Source organism: Aulonocara stuartgranti (assembly GCF_965226115.1).
Source record: "Aulonocara stuartgranti genome assembly, chromosome: 16".
Classification (NCBI taxonomy): domain Eukaryota; kingdom Metazoa; phylum Chordata; class Actinopteri; order Cichliformes; family Cichlidae; genus Aulonocara; species Aulonocara stuartgranti.
The window spans coordinates 34,236,096-34,247,037 of record NC_138952.1 but is presented as its reverse complement, the minus strand read 5'-3'; the positions used below and the strand labels follow the sequence as shown (position 1 = coordinate 34,247,037).

Here is a 10,942-nt window from a genome sequence, read left to right as displayed (position 1 = left end):
GCACGAAACAAAGTATAGGTTTTCATTATGTGAATAACTTGAAAATCTTAGCTCACACAGCTTTAAAAAGTACCTGAGCAGATTTCATCTCAAGTAAGCAATTAAAGTAAGCGTTTGTTCATCTGTTCTGCCACTTAAAGAGCATTTAAGGACGTCTTTCGAGTGTCCAGTTGAATTAATTCTACTGGCTCCCCTGGTCCTTTGTTATTATAGACATATTTTTCATGTTCATACAGCTGTTTAGTAAATTCTATCTATTTAGTAATATCCGTCAGCTATAAAATGTAATATAAATATAAAAAATATCCAAATATCTCCTGCCCTTTCTATTTTAATGATGTAAGTCTGTTATCGTGTAACATATCAATGAGATGCTGTACAGTACAATCCTACTGACGCAGCAGAGGGATAACGACGGCTATTCAACATTTGAGCTGCATGACACAGACAAAGTGACTAAATCATCTTTTTTGTGGTTTATTGTCTTCAAACCAGCAGACAAAGCTGATGGCAGAAGATGTCGGAGAAGAACTTCAGGCCATGTACTGAAAAGGTATTTTTTTCTTGTTATCAAAAGACATTTGGAGTGAGGGCTTCTACAACTGGTTGTGCTAAAGTAAAGCTTACAGTCTAAGAAATCACAGTGTTGATATTCAGCACAAAGAGAAAAAAAATTATTTACAATCATAGTTTTATAAATTCTGACTGTAAACATCTTTTACAGCTTTGATATTGTTTGACACTAGATATCAGGTTTAATTTAAAGGTTTCTGTGTCCCAATGAGCCATTTACACTGACCAGTGTTTCACTTTAACTGTAACACATTCATTATTTAGTTCCAACATTTCTAAGAGAAATAACTGAATGTAAAAAATGGCAGCCCTCAGGCCAGGTTTAATTGATAGAGATATATGCATGCATTATGAAATTTATGTATCCCATATAATTGTTATTCATCTAATCATGGCATACCCACCCCTTCCTCCCTAGTTAACTGCAACCCAAAAGAACTAGTGGGGCTATTTGCACACTCACAACCAGTGTAGGGTAAAAAGAGCCACCAAAAAGCTGTCAGCCACAGATGTGCTAGAAGAGTCAGAAACTCTACTTATGGAGAAACTTTCTAAGTCTAACAGGGGACAGGAACTCCTGCCCAAATAACATGATATAACCCCACATACAGCCCAGCCATAAACTGAACCAAGTCATTTAGTTAAAGACAGCATTGGGACCAAATCCCTGTACCAACCTGGCATTTCTTCCTCCTGAATTAAATGAATGAATGGATGAAAGTTAAATGACTACAAATGTAAAGCCACTAGTTCCCACACTGGAATTCCCTGACACTGTGTGTTAACCATATTTAGCTTGTATCAACAGTTGTAACAGGCTAAGCCACTTGAGACACTGCATTGAATTTGTTCCTGTCTTAATGATTTCAGCTGACTGGTTTCAGCTCAGATGTTCTTCCTTTCAGTAGATCAAATCAGCTCGTGCTCCTTCTGCTTCCAATTTAATGGCAAGAAGAAGAAGAAGAAGAAGAAGAAGAAGAAGAAGAAGAAGAATGTTCAGCGAAGTGGCATTCATGGTCTCAGTGAACAGTCATGGTCACACACTGCATGTGGTTTTAAAAGCAACATGTCTGTTCACTACAACGATCGAGATGTGTAATATTAGTGCAGCTACGGTTTGTTTTTGAACATCAGTTCTGTTTTCTACTTTGATCACTTAGACCAAAAAAGTGTTGTTTTCAGATTCTTTCTTTTAAATCTATAAAGCACCTGCTCATTTTTTATTACAATTAGTTTCACATAAATGTTAGTGTTTCCTGTATGATCTTTTAATGCTTACACTACACTGTACATGTCTACATTAGAGACATTTCTGTTACCTGTTTCTGTTGACTCAGAGTTGTGAAATGTTCTTTTATTTGATACACAATATGAAGTTCATAATTTTCTTACAAATAAAACTCTAATGACAAACATGAACAGCTGTGCTTATTTCTGAGACATGAGTTTTTGAATGTGTGCATCTGTATGCTGAAACTGTAATGGTGAACCTGAGGTGATGGTCAACAGAAGGCAAATATATATCAATATAAAACAATATTGAAGTAATGTCTTTACCCTCTGCAGCGTGTGGACGCTGTGCACACAATCACCTTATTTACTGCAGTAAACATGCACCGCTAGCTCACGGGACTGACTGTCTCCATAGTTACATCGTATATTATTAGCTATGTAAACAGCTTCCAAAGATACCGCCATAGCTCTCTGTAGCTGTAACACTTTCACACTTTGCAAATCATTTCACGTTTTTGATAGTTATGAAGACAGAATATGTTTTTAAGGTCATGCTAGGCGGTTGCTATGGTGGTTGCTGTGGACTTGGCTGGACCGCGTCCGATTCCTGTTATTAGCTGTCCGCCGTAGGAAGGCTGCGTTCCATTTACAAGTAGTGACAGTCTGCCGTAACTCGAACTCAAACCCCGCTTTGATCTTTAATTATAGGCCTTTTATAGCCGTTCATGACACGCACACACACACATAAAGCACTTTGCCTCACCATGAGAATGCAACTTTACCTAACCTATCCTTTAAAGTTAGGTTAGGTAAAAAAGTGTACAGTTAGCAGGAAGGGGAAAAAAACAGCTACAATCTGGGTTTGGAGTTTTGTTGCTGTTCCTTTCTTTCTTTGTCTGATATAGGATAGAAAAATGAAGCAACCAGAGATTTAATGATGAATACTATGGGTTCTGTAGTGACCTGAATGACTCTTTGCATACAATTTATTGAAGAGGACTTTAGAATGCACTTTACATTTAGACTGTTGCTGTTTAATTTTTTACATTGTTGCCGTGTTATGTCATGAATGATCAGCTGGACAATACAGTCAAAGACAGACCATTCATCATATGCAAGAATCCTAGTTGGATTTTTGTTGTCACTCATGTTTTTGAACCAAATATTGAAAACAATTCTGACAGACTGGATACCTGGCCAAGGGTGTACATTACCTTGTACTCAAGCATCCCAGGACAGAGCCCTGCCCCACCATGAGCCTGGGTGGATACGTGGTTATAATATAAAAGGATCGATACTGAATATGAATATTTCATGAAAATTGAATTATAATACAAATTAGTAATAAGGGTTTCTTATCTACCCCATACTCAAAGAGCTGCGGGCAGAGAGGGTGACAGGAGAGGATGGCACTGAAGAGAAGATGCTCGGTTTCTGGAGTCTCCTGGTCCTGTCAGTATTAGTAGGATGCATCTGCTGTGTCTTCTCGTGGATGCTCACCTACCTTGACTCGTTCCAGCCTGGTATGGATTTCCCAACACTGCGGACAGTGGTGAGTTAATAAAAGGAATCTGTGACACATGCAACACATTCACAGAGGAAGAGGACACAAAGGGAGGACACGAAGAGTCTGTGTTAAAGTCAGAAATCCAAATCTTTAGTCAAAAACAGGCGGCGGTAACAAACAGGAAGACAAGCAGTCCATCAAACTGTCTACAGGGTCAAACATTCAGAGAATTCAAACAGCAGTAAAAAATAACTGGACACTGAAAAACTTAAAGCAATGTGTGACGCAATAAAAGGAAGCAGCGCAGTATATTCACTGCAGCGCAGTGACTTTTGTAATTGTCATCAATTACAAAAGAGAAAAAGAGAAAAGGAGAAAAACTATGATTTCTAAGAAATTAAACCTTGACGCAGAATGTAAACTGTGTGAGTTTGGTGAACTTTGTTAGTAACAAATGAGGTAAAAACCCAAAACAGACAAAACACAGAAAGAGGCTCTCAGTATTCATTAATAATTAGAAAGCATCTAAACATTCTGGTCGTGGATTTTTACAGTCTTAGTTCTGCTCGCTGTCATCATTATAATCATCATAATCAATGGGTCCTGAGGTGGGCGGGACTGTCTCTGGTGATGTCACCATGAAGGAACAGCATCTGGCACGTGTTGCTGAAACATCCCAGTACACTGGTGTAGTTTCTTCTCCAGCTGTTTGACATTTGACACTTGAACATTAAGGGGAAGAGGAAGAAACAGTGTTAGGTCAGGTGACCACATGGTTTCTAAAGTAACTGACAGGTACTCACACTCTCATTACAAATACATATAGGATCTTGGGGGTGGGCACGATGCACGGAATCCAAGTTACCATCACGGTGTACACCTCACCCCTGGCGTCGTTGCCCACCTCTCAATTTTAAATACACGTAGACATTGAGGGCTAGCAGGAGGGACCATGCGCTTACCAGGTAGCTCCATGCCCTCCTGGGTTTTAAATGCACCTTAGAACACACATGTATCAACACTACAATGAGCGGGTGGAGGGAGGTTTGGAGTCTTCTCTCACCCCCATTCTCTGCGGCTTGTTGGAGCGGGGGGCTAGGAGGAGGAGTTGGCCGTCCGGCTGCGGTCTGGAGTGTGGGGCCTCCTTGCTGCTGTGGAGTCGGGGCGGTCTGCCTCTCCCCACCACCTGGGTCTAGGTGCAGTTCCCCCCTCCAGGGGCAAGGGTACCTAGACCCGATTCGTAGAGTACGCTTGGGGAGTGTGATCGTGTGTACAGCGTCTCTTTATGTCTGTCTCCACGTTGGTTGAGTAAGTGCATATGAGAGCATGAGGGTGGGAATGGATGTTTGTATCTGTGTGTGCCTGTATGTCTGTGTCTATATGTCAGGTTGGGTATCAGACGCCACCTCTCTGGGGACATCTCAGGCCCTCCAAGGTTTGGAGGTCTATCTCCCCCCACCACTCCCCCTGCCAGTGGCGGACTCCCTCAGACATCGGTGCGTTGGTGGTTCTTTATGTCTGGAGATGGGCATCCGGGTACACACCGGCTCACTCCTTGGCGGCCGCTTATCGGGGCCTGGAGCCTGGGGCTCGCTCGGGCCACTTCGGAGGTGGGGTGCCCCCGGCCTCTCGGCCTGGGGCTCGGTCACTCAGGCACAGCTGGCTGGAGCCGGCGGAGCTCACGGGCGCGTCACTGCAACTCCCACTGGCTTCTGCTCCGCGGCTGCTGAGTGAGCCCTCATCTGGGACTCTCCTCAGCTCTTTCCGGGACAGTGGTGCGGCTGCCCCTCTGTTGGTCTTCCTTGGTCTCTTGTGTTCTGGGGGCCTCTGGATGTCTGGAGTTTTGATCTCCTCCATACCTGCTTCATGCCCTGGAGGACGGGGCTGTGGCCCCCCCACACCCTCTAGCAGATCATTACATGAAGGAACCTTTTAAAAAAGCAAGCGTGTCCATGCTCACAGGTGTACACACGGGTGATCACACCCACAAACTACACAATTTTTGGCTCCTACCTCAAAGCACACTGTGTTCTGTTGATCTTATGTGCTGCACAATAATGTTTAATATTTAGTATTTACTGTCATATTCCCATATATCATTGTGATGTTGTTTATTCTATTACTCTTGTTCTCTTCTGCTTGTTTTCTTTTTTCTTTCTCAACAGGTGATCCCAGGTGATCGATATATGCATTTTCTTTTTTCCCTGCCCATTCTGTTGGTTTTTGTCTTTTGCCCTTCTCCCCCGTCCCTCTTCTCAGCTGTTTCTCTTTCCCTCTTTCTTTCTCCCCTTCTTTCCCCCAGTCAAGTCTGTCCCGTATTCAGTAAATGAAAATAAAATAAACAATAAAAGGTGAATCAAATGGACCATTATGGCAAGGCTGGGATGGTCAATTTGGTAAAGTAAATCCGTTGGGCATCTTTCTTTGCCTTTAGACAATAATTCTGATGGCAAAAGAGCCAAACGGGACAGGCAAAAAAATAAAATAAAAAAAAATAAAAAATAAAATAAAGTAACTGACAGGAAGTAACCAGGCCGTTAGAAATGGATGGCATGTGTTTAGAGTTACTGGAGTTGGGTAACTCACTTACCAAAAGCAGCAGCACACAGATGAAGGATCAGATGCTGAATGTTGCAGGAACATGCTCATGTGCGGTGGTCATTCAATGCAGGTTAGACAGTCCAAGACTGATATCCTGCCCATCTGAGAGTTTGAAAACACACATGCAAAGATTTATTTTGTATTACAGTCAAACTTGGATGTTCATTTTTGTCCTTTAAAAATGTTTGTGCATTTGAAAGCACTAACATTTAAGGATGACTTGGATCGTCTCCTTTAAAGGGGAGACAAGTGTATCCACTGATCCACGTCACTTTACCTGGATGATGACTCCTCTCCCCCTCACTCAGAAACACTCCTAATATAACCAAGCAAATAAATAATATTGAAGATTTACTTACATCATTACAAAAACATCAAAAACATCTCCCTTTGATTCTATTTCTCCATTCCTGCTGAACATCAGGCAACAAATATCTCAATAAATCACAGTAAAATGTAAAGCACATATTTTCTCTGCTTTGTCTAACCTCTGCAGAGCCTCTGTCAAGAAAAACATATCTGTAAGCATAAAACAAATATACATTCATAACACGTCACTGGACAAACCTCGGTCAGTTGATTTCCTCTGTGCAGTGCAGACGAGCATCAGTCAGTGAGTCAAGGTGGTGAGATGAGTCCTTTGTGACTCTGCTGGTTCTTCTGAGGAAACACCACCGTCTCTCCACACTGTCACCATCTGTGAGCACAAACTGCCGCTCTGCTCTGCCAGCATGTAGGAAATCACATATCACACACACAGGGGTGAAGAAACATCAGAGCTCAACTTTGGATACTTTAGATCTAAACAGATCAAACTAGCTCTTAGTTTCAACAATCAGTGAGCAGACAAACAATGATACCATACTGATTCTATATGAATACAATATGGTATTTTCAATACAGGTGTCAAATTAATTAATTAAAACTAATACAGACATATGTATATATATTTTTTTGATAAATTAGTTTGCTTAATTATAAGAATATATATTTTTTTCATTTAACAATTGCAACTGAAAGAAATTAAATATTGAACAAAAATATATTGTCACATTCTGAGCATGCTCAGCATGCTGACAGACTTGAAGTTGCTACAGATTTTAAGAAGTGATAATTATAGGGAAAAAAATTCTCTTTTTCTTCCGTTTAATCAAACATTTGATGCCTCAGCTGTCTCAGTCCTATAGCATTCTGCAACTACAACTAAGCTGAAGCTTGGATTTGGCTGCAGGTGCCCCTGTACATCCTTCTCAACATGTTGGTACCATTTAATCACACTTCTTCCTGAGCTTTGCTTCATCACAAGACCAAAGGTGGCATCCCGTGTCACGGTCATATCATCATCCAGAAGAAACATTTGAAGAAACATCATGGAGAAGAAACATTTACGCGCCTCCTGGTTTTGCTTTCTGATCCTGCAAAAAGACTGAGGACAACAAAGCCCAGAGAACACGAGATACACAATATCCAACATTCAGACTCAACAGCCTCCATAAATGAAGAGCACCAGGTTGGTTCAGTTATAGTAGATATGAGCATACTTCACATTACTGGGTATGAATAATAATCAAGAGACAAACTTTAAAGATGCAGAGCATGATGTCCCATCATCAGACTGTAAACAAACATCCACCAGGCTTCTTTGTTGGATCTCCTATCAGGGATCAGTAGAGTGTATTAACCTGTGGTATAAGCAGCAGTCACTGAAATATTACTGTTTCAGATAAGAAATCCAGCACATAAAAGCCAGGGTAGGAGGGATCTCTGCAAACTGACTTACCTCTGCAAGTGTGAAGCTCAACAAAAATCTGACTCTCCAGTCACTGACAAACAAAAACCTCCAGCTGGGAGATAGAAAACGCTGTCTGGGTCCTGCTGGATGTTGCTGGTCAGAGTCCACACATTAGCAGAGTGCTTCTTGGTCCCACTGACCCATATGGACAGCGACTGTGGAGAACTGTTCTGGAAAACAGAAAAGAGAATTAAAATAACAAAAAGCCAAACACGATTTCCACAAAGACTATCTTGGAATCAGCAATCAAAAAAAAAACACTGGTTCATATTTCAATTAAATATGAACAGGTTCCTCAAATGTACGCAGTTCAGACCTGATTTAATTTAATTTCCTTCACACAGCACATTCGTCCAGGCTGACAGGTAAACATAGAATTAATCTCAGGTAACATGACTCATAGTGGAGATTCAGTAAGAAAGATCACTAGCTCTAATATTATTACCACACAATCCAAGGACACACCAACAGCTCAGATTTGTAGAACTATTTAAACAAATGTCTTCTGAATATTCAATTCATGTTCACAGTGGGAGGGTGGGGGGGGGGGGGGGGGTCGTGGAATTTTTTTAATAAAGTCTGCAACACAGAAAGAGCTGTGATCAAGCTATTTATTACTGCGCCAACACACATCAAACATTACAGTTCAGTCATGTCAGCGCTGCCACAGACGTTGTGCTCCTCCTCCTTTATGCATTCCAAGGAAGAGGGAGGAAGTTACAAACTGATCCTACCACACTTCACGTGTCTCGCTATGAAACCTAACGGATCAATGGTTAAGCTGTTTTGTGCCCTTGGCCTTATCAGCACCTGTAAAGGGAGTTGTTTTCTCAAACTGCTGACGCTGAAGTAAGTTCATCTAGTTTTAGAAACTTTCACTGAACACTCTATAACAGTGTCACAACTAAGCATATGCATAAGCACTTAAATACTTTAAATGAAAATATCAGAAAAATTCTATTACAGAGGCTAGAGCCTGTCCCAGTAGTCATAGGTAGAGCACACCTGGACAGGTCACCAGTCTGTCAGAGGACTAACACAGAGACTGTCACGGCTGGCGGAGTGAGCCGTGTGGTGTGGAGGAAAAGGAGGACCCAAAATGCGGCAGTGACTGATGATTCGAGTGACGTTTATTTGCAAGGTGGCAGTGGCAGAAACAGGCAGCGAATCGTGAGAGATTACTAACGGAAACCTAAACTGGGAGAAACTAAAGAGCAAACCTGAAATCTTAACAAAACGGAGAGCAGAGCAGAGAGACGCAGACTAAGGAACAGGATACCAAGAAACACAGAGATACACAGATGAACGCAGATGAGCTGACAATGAACACAGACCGACACCCACTAAATATACACACACACAAGGTAATCACACACAGGAGGGACGAACAGCTGAACCCAATACACATGAGGACCGGAGGAGACAGGCTGAACACAATGACAACAGACACAGACTTTCAGAACAAAACAGGAAATCTAGAACCCTAACCGGACACAAGGGGGGAGGACACAGAATAACTAGAACAGAGGAAAATAATCACAAAACACAAAACGCTGGGTCAACGACCCAGGACCATGACAGAGACAGACATCAGAGTAACAAATCTATTTAAAATTAATGTAAGTTTGCTGCAGCTGTATGTATGAACGTGTTTCTGTGCTCACAGTCCACCTCTCAGGAACCTGCAGTTCATTTTTTAGTCTACTTTAAACAGACCTCACAAAAGGCTGATGTGGCTGGATCAGTAGTGTGATTTAAGTACGATACCTTTGGCCAGGGATTAATCTGGTACATCGCTTCATTGCAGTCTTACGTATTTTCCCCACACCTGAATTAAAAAAAAAATACTGATATATACAAATAACAGCTTCAGCTGATGCAGCCTGACTCAATCCTAAATGTTCAGCACACAGAGACACAGAGGTACTGTTTAAAGTTTAGTGTTAACTTGAGTCACTGATCATTTCCAGTATTACAGAGTCTGGCAGTCTTTGCATGATGTCAACGTCACTGTACGTTTCTAGCTGACTCTCAGGTGTGACAGGTGTGCCAGCAGGAAAGAGTAATAATAGCCTGCATCCTGAGGTTTGCCATGCAGGATTAAAGGAGCCAGGCTTTATTCACACAGCTAGGATTGTATTTTACACTGACCCTGGGTCAGTATAAGTATCATACAGTTTAAACGAAGCACTGAAACTTGCACATATTTATTACAGATGCACTGAAGCTAATCGAGATATTTGCTGTCAATCTGTGGCTGCGATTAAACACTTTAATGGAAACTTTATTAACTAGTAATGACATCTGTCATGACAGAAGCTAATATTTCTGTGCAAACGTCGTTTAAACAGTAACAGCTTTACTCTAATATAAGCTAACGTTTACACCGTAACTTTAAGCTAGCACCATAAAGACGGTAAAACACGTAATAACATCTACAAATGCATCTTAAAGCTGTTATATTAGCACTCGGTGTATTACTAACATAACCACATTAACATTATTGACACTCGCTGACTTTTAATAGTCATTCTATAAATGCTGTCCGTTTAAACGGTCTTACCTGTAAACACTGCTGTATCCACCGGATTCCAGCCAGAGTGAATTCTGGAGTCTTCCCACGCTCCTGTTAGTGATCCTCCATCTGGATGGATGATAACAACCTTCTGAACAATCTAGCAGGAGATTGTCCATATCTATGGGACTGATTTGTGCTAATAACGCCCATTGTATGGACTGATAACAGCCGAAGCGGGTGAATAAAGTCACCCAGTCGCTAGCTGTGCCATTACCCAGCATACACCAGCACAATATTAGGCACAGCACCACCATAGACATTTTCAGTGGTTTTGAATGCAGGACATGGTTATCTTACCCTGTAAAATGCATGACAATAAAACAGCTAACCACCATAAAATGGTGTGTATGTATGTGCATGTGCGTGTGTGTGTGTGTGTGTGAGAGAGAGAGAGAGAGAGAGAGAGAGAGAGAGAGAGAGAGAGAGAAAGAGAGGGGGGGGGGGGATCAAAGGCGTGCGTTTATGTTTTTTCTTGATCAAGCGTGAGCCTCCTCTCTCTTATTGGATATGCTATAGCATGTTTATTCAGGTGCGCCTTTGAAGTCTATGAGAATACTTTGCAGCCTGGTCTGAGTGCTCATTTCTGCACAGACACAATGAAGCGTGCACTCAGTTTAGAGGAGGCTGTTGCTGCGGTTTTGCACTCTTCAGAAAGTGA

At 41.7% G+C, this 10,942-nt stretch overlaps 1 long non-coding RNA gene across 8 annotated transcripts; it reads right to left on the bottom strand.

Moving 5' to 3' along the window:
* Window positions 1-3,465: 3,465 nt before the first annotated feature.
* Window positions 3,466-10,717, bottom strand: LOC309691050. 8 transcript variants are annotated; one of them, XR_014271868.1, is made up of 8 exons: window positions 10,270-10,717; window positions 9,474-9,534; window positions 7,695-7,876; window positions 7,180-7,596; window positions 6,482-6,637; window positions 6,122-6,230; window positions 5,904-6,016; window positions 3,466-4,035 (listed from the first exon to the last, which is right to left on the bottom strand). It is a non-coding gene; the product is annotated as an uncharacterized lncRNA (long non-coding RNA). The 8 variants fall into 8 exon arrangements; XR_014271869.1 differs by having other exon boundaries at window positions 6,482-6,632; XR_014271864.1 differs by having other exon boundaries at window positions 6,482-7,568; window positions 7,691-7,876.
* Window positions 10,718-10,942: the final 225 nt, after the last annotated feature.